Genomic DNA, 10,529 nt, shown 5'->3' with positions numbered 1-10,529 from the left:
GAAAAAGAGGACATAAAAAGATTACAGGTATCACGATGTATTAAGCCCCACTAAAGAAAATTTGCATTGCAGTAGATCGAGGTGAGGTGAAGCCACATGTAATGTGTCATAGACTCTGTAAAGTTCAGTGATGTGATGTTACATGGTCGATTTTACCCCAAAATAAACATCAAACCTTTTACATGGACATCAGTTTTCAGGGGACTACACCTTGAATCCCTGTTGATATAAAGATATATGGAATTGATAAAACTATCTCTATGTCATCTATGCTTCTAGAAGCAAATTCACTCATTTTTTTTCTAATTTTGTATGATATGGCCTTCAAAACTAATATTACAAAGGAATATTACCAACATTGATATATTTCCTAACTTCACACCACACATCCATTAGTCTCTTTACTTTATCTCTCTAGGCAGTGAGGCCCCGTACCTGACTTGAAAGCTGGAAGTCATATTGAGCAAGTCATGGTCATGTGGATTTGAAAGAGTGGCATAAGCATTGTGCATCCTCAAAAACAACTTGGTGTTCATTTTTTTCTTGGTAAAAGTCTCCTAATACAGATGAAACTTATGTGCCATCTTTCTCTCACCCCCTCTCTGTATACTTTATAGTCCCAATGAAAGTTGTCTCCAACACATCATACAAATTCTTAAATTCATTATGAATGGTCTCTGAAATTACCACCAATGCACCTACAGAGGCATGTATTGCTCTCACCTTGAAACATTGTAGAGATATAACATTTCTGACGGGAACATGGAAATTTACTGGATGAGAAAAAATATGAGACAGGCAAGCATCATTGATATATAATTTTTGTTCTTCCAAAAATCAAAGTGGATATTGCTTCTATAAGATTGCTATAGGGAATAATGCTTGTTGAATATAATTTTTATACTTCGGAAAATGAAAGTGGGTATTGCTTTTATAAGATTGATATAATGAATAATGCTGACAAACACTAAGGGTAACAGAAGGATGGTCGATATCAAAAATATTAGTAAATATAGAAGATTTTAAAATGAAAATGATAGCAAGAGGAGGAATATAAGTCTTTCAACCAGGGGAAGATTTTAATTAAAAAAGATGTAAAGAAGAAGAAGAGATGAAAAGCTTTCAAGGATCATGTTGTTTTTAGCCCCAAATACAAAATATTTTCTTTATAGTAGATTTTACCGCTAAGGGTTATGTGTAACAACCTTTATATAGTTCATTGATCTTGGTTGATTGTACTGAAAGAAACATAAAACGTTTTAAGCATAGAATAGTTTGGAGGGGATGGCACATTGAATTGTTGTCAAAGAGTGTTCTCTTTGATACTCATGTCCATGAATTAAAGACACTCCTAACCATGAATTATGAATCAGATAACTCACAAATTGAACACAACACACACTTGAACATTTGATTTCCAAATAGGGGTATTTACACATAGTGAAGAAGCTTCTCGAGTTTGTGAAAATGGCTTCTTCAAGAAGCTATCTGAACTCTTGGAACTTCCTCCTGAACTCTCTAGACTTCCTACCTAGCACATTTAATGCAGACGGTGGTTGGAATTAATGTTTTCCAACACTCCCCCTTAATTCCAACCATAAGATAAACACACAAAATACCCTATAGCACTATACATAAGATACATACATCCTCTTAATTGACATGCCTACTAGTCTAAGTCACAGCTAGGCTTACAAGATAATCTGGATTTTCTACAACACATAAATTACTTCTACAAAACTCAAATTTTGTCTTCCCAAGAGGCTTAGTGAATATGTCAGCTACATTCTCATTTGTATTACAATATATTAAGTCAATTTCCTTTGATTGGACCTTTTCTCTTACAAAATGATATTGTGTGTCTATATGCTTTGACCTTAAATGACATACATGATTATTCACCAATTTGATGGTGATTATCACATCTCTTCACTATAGGTTCTTCTTGACCTTCACCAACATCTTCAAGTATTCTTCTAATCCATATTGCTTCGCAGGTGGCACTGCATAATGCTTTATACTCTGCTTCAGTTGATGACAAGGAAATTGTTGGTTGTTTCTTACTGCTCCATGATATAGCTCCTGATCATATATTGAATATGTATCCAGTGGTGGATTTCATGTCATCTAGATTTACAGCCCAATCAGAATCAGAATGACCTATCAATTCAACATTACAATCATTAGTATATTCAATACCAAAATTGATAGTTCCCTTTAAATATCGAAGGACCCTTTTTGCAGCTATCAAATGGATTTCATGAGGCTTAACCATGAATTGACTAAGTATGCTTACTGCGTATGCAATGTCTGGTCTAGTGGTAGTGAGGTAATTCAGACTTCCCACTAATTGTCGATACAATGTTCCATTCACCTCTTTTGTTCCATCATAACTTCTCAATTTGATATTTTGTTCCAATGGATTACTTACCGCTTTACATCCTTTTGTATGAAATCTCTTTAGTAACTCATTTGTATATTTTCTTTGTGTGATTAAAGTCCTTCCATCATCTCTCCATACTTCAAGACCTAGAGAATAGTGCATTTGTCCAAGATCCTTCATCTCAAATTCCTGTGATAATTTCCTTTTTATATCCTTAATCAATTTATCAGCACTCCTTGTTATTATTAGATCATCAACATATATAGAGATTAATACTATATCTCCATTTGTATATGTCTTGACATACAAATTAGGATCATTTTTTCTTTTGTTAAATCCTTGCTGAAAGAAGAATTTATCGATCTTTTCATACAAAGATCTGGGTGCCTGTTTTAGACCATATAAGGCCCTTTTTAACTTGCATACAAGATATTCTTGTCCCTTCTTTACAAATCCTTCTAGTTGAACAAGATAAATCTCCTCTTTCAAGTCACCATTTAGAAACGCTGACTTCACATCTAATTGATGTAGCTTCCAATGCTATCATTATTCTGATTGTGTTCATTTTTGCAACCGAAGCAAAGGTATCATCATAATCTATACCTTCCTATTGTGAATAACCTTTTGCAACCAATCTTGCCTTATATTTTTCTATGCTACCATCAACATTAAATTTTGTCTTGTACAACCATTTTGATCCTATAGGGACTTTATTTTCACGTAATTCTGTTAGTTCCCAAGATTCATTTTTCATTATAGAGTCATATTATTCTTTCATAGCGTCCATCCATTCTTTATCATTTTTAGCTTGTTCATAATTTAAAGGCTCAAAAATAGTCATTACTTGAGACATTAAAGCATAATATTTATACCTGATAGGGGTTTGAATATGTCGTGTTCATTAGACTGTGGAGTACCTTCTCCTCTTCTTCTTCTCTGTGGAGTGCCTTCATCACTTCTTTGTGGACTTTGACTTCTTGACATGCCTTCTGGAATGTCCATGCTTTCTTGAGTTTGAGATGATTCCACAACATCTTCTTCTTCTTTAAAGTTGTCATAAGGAGGCTACCATACATTATGTTCATCTTCTTTTATTTGTTTATCTTCATGCTCATGAAGTATAAAATCTCTACCTGAAAAGACCTTGTGAGTACTTGGATCATACATTTTATATGTTTTTTTATCAGTGAATATCTAATAAAAATGCATTTGATGGTTTTGGCATCTAATTTTCTCCTATACTCTTTAGGAATATGAGCAAAGGCCTTGCATCCAAATATCCTTAAATGCTGAACTTTAGGTTTAAAACCATAAAATGCTTTGAATGGTGTTTTGTGCTCTAGATACTTTGTAGGGATTCTATTTTTGAGGTATACAATTGTATTAATGGCTTCAGCCCAAAAACTATTAGAAATTCCTTTAATTTTTAACATACTATGAGCATATTCAACTGATGTTCTATTCTTTCTCCCAGCTACTCCATTTTGCTAAGGTGTATGTGGTACTGTAACTTGTTGCATAATTTCATTTTGCTTGCAGTATTTGACAAAAGCTCCTGAAGCGTACTCACCACCTTTATCTGATCGAAGAATTTTAATGCTCTTTCATGTTTTCTTTTTAACCATACTCTTGAATTATTTGAAGTATTCAAACACATCACTTTTGTTTCTTATAAAGTACACCCAGGACTTAGTTTGCATTGGACCACATACATCAATATGCACTAGTTCAAGTATTTCATGTTTTCTTCTATTTTCATGCATGTGAAATTCTTCCCTATGTTGTTTTCCTAGTGCACAACCTTCACATTCAAAGTGTCCACCCTTAATATTTGCAAGGCCTTCTACAATAAATTTCTTTTGTTGTAACATTAGGTCATTATGATTTAAGTGTCCATATCTTTGATGCCAAAGCTCTAGATTTGAAATGCTTGTTGATGCCAAATCTTGATGCCCATTCTTCATTACATCCAACTTGTATAATCCTCCAACTCTCATTCCTTTTGCAACAACCTTGTAGTTTTCCTGCACATCCTTTACCAAACAATGTGATTTCACAAATTCAACTTTTAAATGTTGATCTGTAATAGTAGAAACTGAAATTAAGTTATTCTTTAATGTTGGAACATACACCACATTTCGAATTTGTTTTTCTTATCCATTAGACATCGTAACACTTATATCACCATATCCTTTAATTTCATGTGATCTATTATTTCCTAAATATATGTGTGCACCATTATTAACCTCATGATAAGTATCAAACCAATCTCTTTTGCATGACATGTGGATTGATGCACCAAAATCTATAAACCAAGCATTATCATCATCAATTTCTGCTGATAAAACAACATTGGACACAAATAATTTAAGATGGCTAAAATCATGACTGATTGCTTCATCTCTATCAACATAATTTCATGAATTCTTTCTTTGTTTAAATTGATTAGACCTTCATTTCATTCAATTCTTAGCAAAATGACCAGGTTTTCCACAGTAATAACACACGTTATCTCTACTTGATTTGGTATTCGTCCTTGGTAAAGGTGTACCTTGAAATGAATTTACCTGTGGCTTTTTGCCTTTATTTTTGTCCCATTGTTTTCCTTTGAAGCACTGCTTCCCTTTTAGCCATCAATGCTAAATCGAAAATGGGGAGATTCATGTTTAAGACTTCTTCTTTGCTCTTCTTCCTGCATAAGTATATCTGCCAACTCATCAAACATAGGAGCCTTCTCTCTAGCTGAAAGACCAGTGATAAACATTTGATATTCATCAAGCATTCCATTTAATGTCACAGTAACCAAGTCTATACTAGCTATTGTTTCACCAATGTCACCTAATTTATCCTTTAGATCCTTAATACTAGAAATAAAATTATTGACACTTTCATTTTTTTCGATCTTAATTGAAAGAAGCTTACTCTTTAAATACAATATTCAATTTGTAGCCTTCGTCTCATACAAATTTTTGAGAGTGTCCCATGTCTCCTTGGATGTTTTGCACTCTCTAATGTGCGGAATAATGTTGACCTTAACGGACATCCGTAAAAGCACCTTCACTTTGCTTTCCCGTCGCTCCCAATCTTGAATTGCAACATCTGAGGTTTGAGGGGACACTAGCTTGACTTCAGCTTCAGACACAATCATCCATATTCATCTGTGGTTTGAGGGGACACTAGCTCGACTTCAACTTCAGACACAATCATCCATATATTGTAGCCTTCCATCAAAGTCTGCAACTTAAACTTTCAATTGACATAGTTTTCATTGTCTAACTTGTTAGAGTCAGATAAATAAGATTCTACCAATACATTAGCCATTTTCAATAAGCTTATGAATCCTTAAGTACCAACCACCAAGATTCAAATTTTCACAAATAATTCCCTCGCACATATAAACCCTCAAGCATACGTCATAAAATTTTATCCAATATCATTAGATAATATGGTTGCCCTACCTTTTTTTTAAGACGTTTTTTATTGTTTTCTTTTAATTCTCCTTTTTAAATTATATATATAATTTTTTATTCGTCAATCACAAAAAACACAAAGCATGATATAACCATAAGTTACTTCAATCTTTGAAAAAAGTCTTCTAAAAACAATGAATTGTTCCTTCCAAAATTGCCTTAGAGAAGTAGTCCAAAATGAACATGTTTATAACCAAAACGTTGGTTCTCAGAAAATGTTCTCATTTTCTAACCATAGGCTATCCTTTTCTTTTAAAAAATATACAACAATGTTTGCTATCTTTACAAAATATATGCCACAATAAAAAAAATATGCTGCAAAATTTTTCTATCTTCACAAAATATATGCCACGAAATTTGATACCGGCAGAAACAAAGGCCTCATTTTCTTAGTCGAACATAAACTTCGCCCTCCGGCCAACACGTCCTCTCTTACCAGTGCCTCGCAACTCCTTCTTGAAATCCTTAGCTCTTTTTCTTGACAGCAAACGACTTCCTCCAACGAGCCTCATGAACGAGTCCTCCGCACCAACACAGCTCCCTCCAACAAGCCTCATGAAACAGTCCTCTGCACCAACACACTCTTTCTGCAATAATGTGATTTCTCAAACTCACACACATACACTCGGCACATACCCTTAGCGATCTCTCACTCTCACTCTGATCGCTCACACAAAACCTCAAGCTCTCGAGACTTAACCTTGCTCTGATACCAAATCAGAGAACACACAAGCTGAACACAACACACACTTGGACATTTTATTGCCAAATAGGGGTATTTATACACAGTGAAGAAGCTTCTCGAGTTGTTGACAGTGACTTGTTCGGGAAGCTATCTGAACTCTTGAAACTTCCTCCTGAACTCTCTAGACTTCCTACCTAGTGCATTTAATGCAAATGGTGGTTGGAATTAATGTTTTCCAACATTATGTACACTTGGAATTATGCTTTTGCTATATGTGAAATATATGTGAATGGTAGGTGGGATAGGAAAAATATTTGGAAGGTTGCAATGTATTCCCCATTGTATTTTTCCAATGTGTCCATGAAAATTTATAGAGAGTTCTTTAGACATTGCACTTATTCATTAAAATTAAAATAGTTAAAATGCCATGTGGAACTTGTATGGAGTTTGATAGAGCTCAAAGAGCATGGCGCTGACATTAGGAATGGAAGATCTCGTACCTCAGCCTTGGCAGAACACTCCTTGAAGACTAAGCACCACATCTGTCTGGAAAACGCATCTATTATCGCAAGGGAAGAGCAGCATCAGAGGCGAAAGATCAGAGAAGCACTTGAGATTATTAAGCATCCTCATAATCTGAACAGAGACAATGGTATGGAGATTAGCGGGAGCTGGCTTCCCTTGATCAGTGAAATCAAAAAGCGCCAACCCATCCCCAGGTAAGGCCTTCAGCAGGTATGTTATCCCTACCCTATTCTATTATCAGTGGTCAGTAACTTTTTATCATAGAATTATTATCATTAAAATTCTTTAATATATCAATTTCTATATAGCTATTAATTATCATATTAATTAATTATAAATATTAACTATTTATAATTGTTAATATGATTTGGTTAAATATATTAATTTAATTTATATATAGAAATTGATATATTATCCTAGTATTTCTATATGAATTAAAATTTTTTATCCCTTTATATTCTAGTATTAACTATTTATCATATTAATTAACATTTTAATGTTATAATATTTTCTATATAACTATTAATTAATATATTAATTATCATATTAATCAATTATAAATATTTATAATTGTTAATATGAATTAATTTAATATATTAAATTAATTTATATAGAAATTAAATTAATTAAATAAAAAAATTTAGTTCAATCTTTTAAACTAAATCTATTTCTAATACCTGATATTATCTCCTCAAAAATTTTAATTAAAATAAAAGTAATTATAAAAATAATAATAAAAATAAAAAGTAAAAATAAAATTAAAATTAATTTAAGATTCTAGCCGACAGTGTGTTCCTAAAAATTTTCCCTCATAAGTATTTATTCTGTCTTGATTGCTCTTCTTTTATCATCATTCTTAACCCTGATGATGGATCCCATTTGGGATTTGAAACGTTGGTATAAAAATGTTCATACTGTGGATTCTCCGGTCAATAATTCGAAAAATTTAAATCAATCTGTATTCAATTAAGATAATTTATTTTATAATTTAATCAAATACTTATTTAAAAATACCAATTTAATTGTGTTAGTTGATTACTAAAATTTAAGTATTAACTTCAACTAAATTACTTAATTCTAATTTTAGATAGAATAATTTTGAATATTGATATTTTTTATAATATTTATCAAAATATTTCAAAACTAAAAATGATACTAACTTTCAACTAAAACTTTTCTTTCTTACCATAAATATCATGATAAATGATACAACAAATATCAAGATAAATGATAATTAAATGATATCCTATCCTAGATCAAAACTTCTCCTTCTCATATGTAAAGATAGGTTTTAATTTTCTTTCAAATCTTTCAAATACATAGACTCAAGAGTTTCACCTTTCCATATGGCAAGATGGAAATACATAGACTCAAGAGTTTCACCTTTCCATATGGCAAGATGGAGGTAACTTCTCCTTTCCTTATGGCAAGATGGAGTTTAACTTGCTCTAATGCCTTTCAAATACTTAGAGTACCTTCAACCTTTAAATAAATCGAAGTAACAATAATAACCCTACTAACCTTACTCTTTGATAGTACCCATAGTAATATATCGCTTTAATTTGGTAGCTACTATATAGCTCAAAGATTGGTTAATCTGATGGTTCATAAATAGAGAGAAATAAACATAGAACTTTAAATTCTTCAATTTTATTTTTTTCCACCTCTTTTTAAAAATAGTTTTACTAACTAAACATATTCAACCACCCTATGACTAAGAATTTAAAGAGGGCATCAATAATTTGGATAGACATTAAATCTAGTTGTTGTCACTATAACACCAATAGTATATGGAACAACCCATAAACCAGATATACCAGAAATTTATGACTAAAATGAGTTGAGACTCCATTTTGAATAAATGCATATCCTACTTGCACTTTAATCAGAAATAAGGAGATTAAATGGTGTTAACCATTTTCCCACACTATGAAATGGACACATTATAAGAAAACCATTATTTCCTTTAAAAATAACTCATCTAATATGAAGTCAACCATCAATATAAATTTGCATTGTTTAATTATTATAAGTTGGGAAATTTTGCTCAGAGTATAGCTAAATAATTTTAGTTAGATGGTGAGTTTTTGTTATTTAAAATGCATTTTTAATGTAAAAATTGTTTCAAAGCCCTGGAAAATCCCAAAACACTTAGATTGTAGAGAATTCACAGTTCAAGCTCAAGCTAATAATTCCTACCAATCTTTACCAGATTCTCTTAAACATAAAACAAATAAACTACAACATATAAATTAACCCACCAACACTGATTAAAAATAAAAATTAAAAAATAAAATAAAATAAAATAATATAATTGTGAACGAGACTCCCATAATGTTGTTCAATAATAGACTACTTCAACACTAACTATTAAAAATAAAATAAAAAAAACTTTATAGTTGTCAACTGGACTCCCATAATGTTGTAAAAAATTAAAAAAGACCTGGACTCCTATAATGTCGTTCAATAACAGACTACTGCAGTAGTCATATAACATAGTTTTGAAATAATTTATGCATTTTAAAAAATGTATGCACATTGTGGACTGCAGTTTTTTTTCCTTTATACAAAATCGCTTTCAAAAACTCTTATCACAAAGGAAGATTCTGCCTTCAAAACTCATATTACAGAGGGAGATCACCAGCATTGATCTTTCTCCCAGTTTCGCCCCACGTGACCATACGCGGGAGCTCGTCCATTGGTCGCTTTCATCCACGTCGGGCCAGCCAAGGCCCTCTTTTGGCCCAAAAGCTGTCGGTCATATTGAGCACGGTCACGTGGATCCGAAAGAGTCACATACGAAGTGTGTATCTTTAAAAACATCTGGGTGCGCTCATTTTTTCCCTCGGGCGAAGTCGCCTGATCCGGATGATACTCCCGTGCCAGCTTTCTGTAAGCCCTTTTTATATCTTTCGCAGTAGCTGCGGGGCTTACCTCCAGTAGTTCGTACAAATTCTTTGACCCTACGTGACCAGGTTCTGATTACCGCTTCTGCGGGCATTCCTCTCACCAGGAAATGCCGCCGAAATCTAATATTTCTGCTAATGGTGTTCGATCCCACAGGCAGTGTCTGGCGGACCATATGACCAGAGCACGACAATTCACTAGAGGAGAAAGCATTAGAGGAAAATAGAAGGGAAAATGGATTACTGATATCTATTTTTCTTCCTCTAAAAACCAAAGGGTCGGACACTGATACACTGAGTAATCGCTTGCGGAAACTATGGATATTAAGAGAAGGATGCACGACCGATCTTCAAAACTGTCAGTAAAGAGAGGTGATTTACAAAGGGCATGCGATAAGAGGAGGAGAAATACGTAAGTCTTTCAGCAAGGGGAAGGTTTTACTTATATAGCAAACGAAGGCGGGGAAGATGCAATGAAGAGAAAAATTCACTCTCGAAAAGAAAAATATGTGTTACCGTACATCTGGCCACCACGTGTGACGTGTCATAGCCTCCGCATA

The 10,529-nt window shown here is 33.1% G+C and overlaps 1 pseudogene; it reads right to left on the bottom strand.

Annotated features, from left to right (window-relative positions):
• Positions 1-9,480: 9,480 nt before the first annotated feature.
• Positions 9,481-10,319, bottom strand: LOC149172931 (uncharacterized; annotated as a pseudogene).
• Positions 10,320-10,529: the final 210 nt, after the last annotated feature.

Source organism: Pinus tabuliformis, chromosome 4_2 (genome assembly GCF_031772625.1).
Source record: "Pinus tabuliformis cultivar Carrire ecotype Pingquan chromosome 4_2, CPIR1, whole genome shotgun sequence".
Lineage (NCBI taxonomy): Eukaryota > Viridiplantae > Streptophyta > Pinopsida > Pinales > Pinaceae > Pinus > Pinus tabuliformis.
Note: the sequence above shows the minus strand (reverse complement) of the source record. Positions and strands in the feature narration are given on the sequence as shown.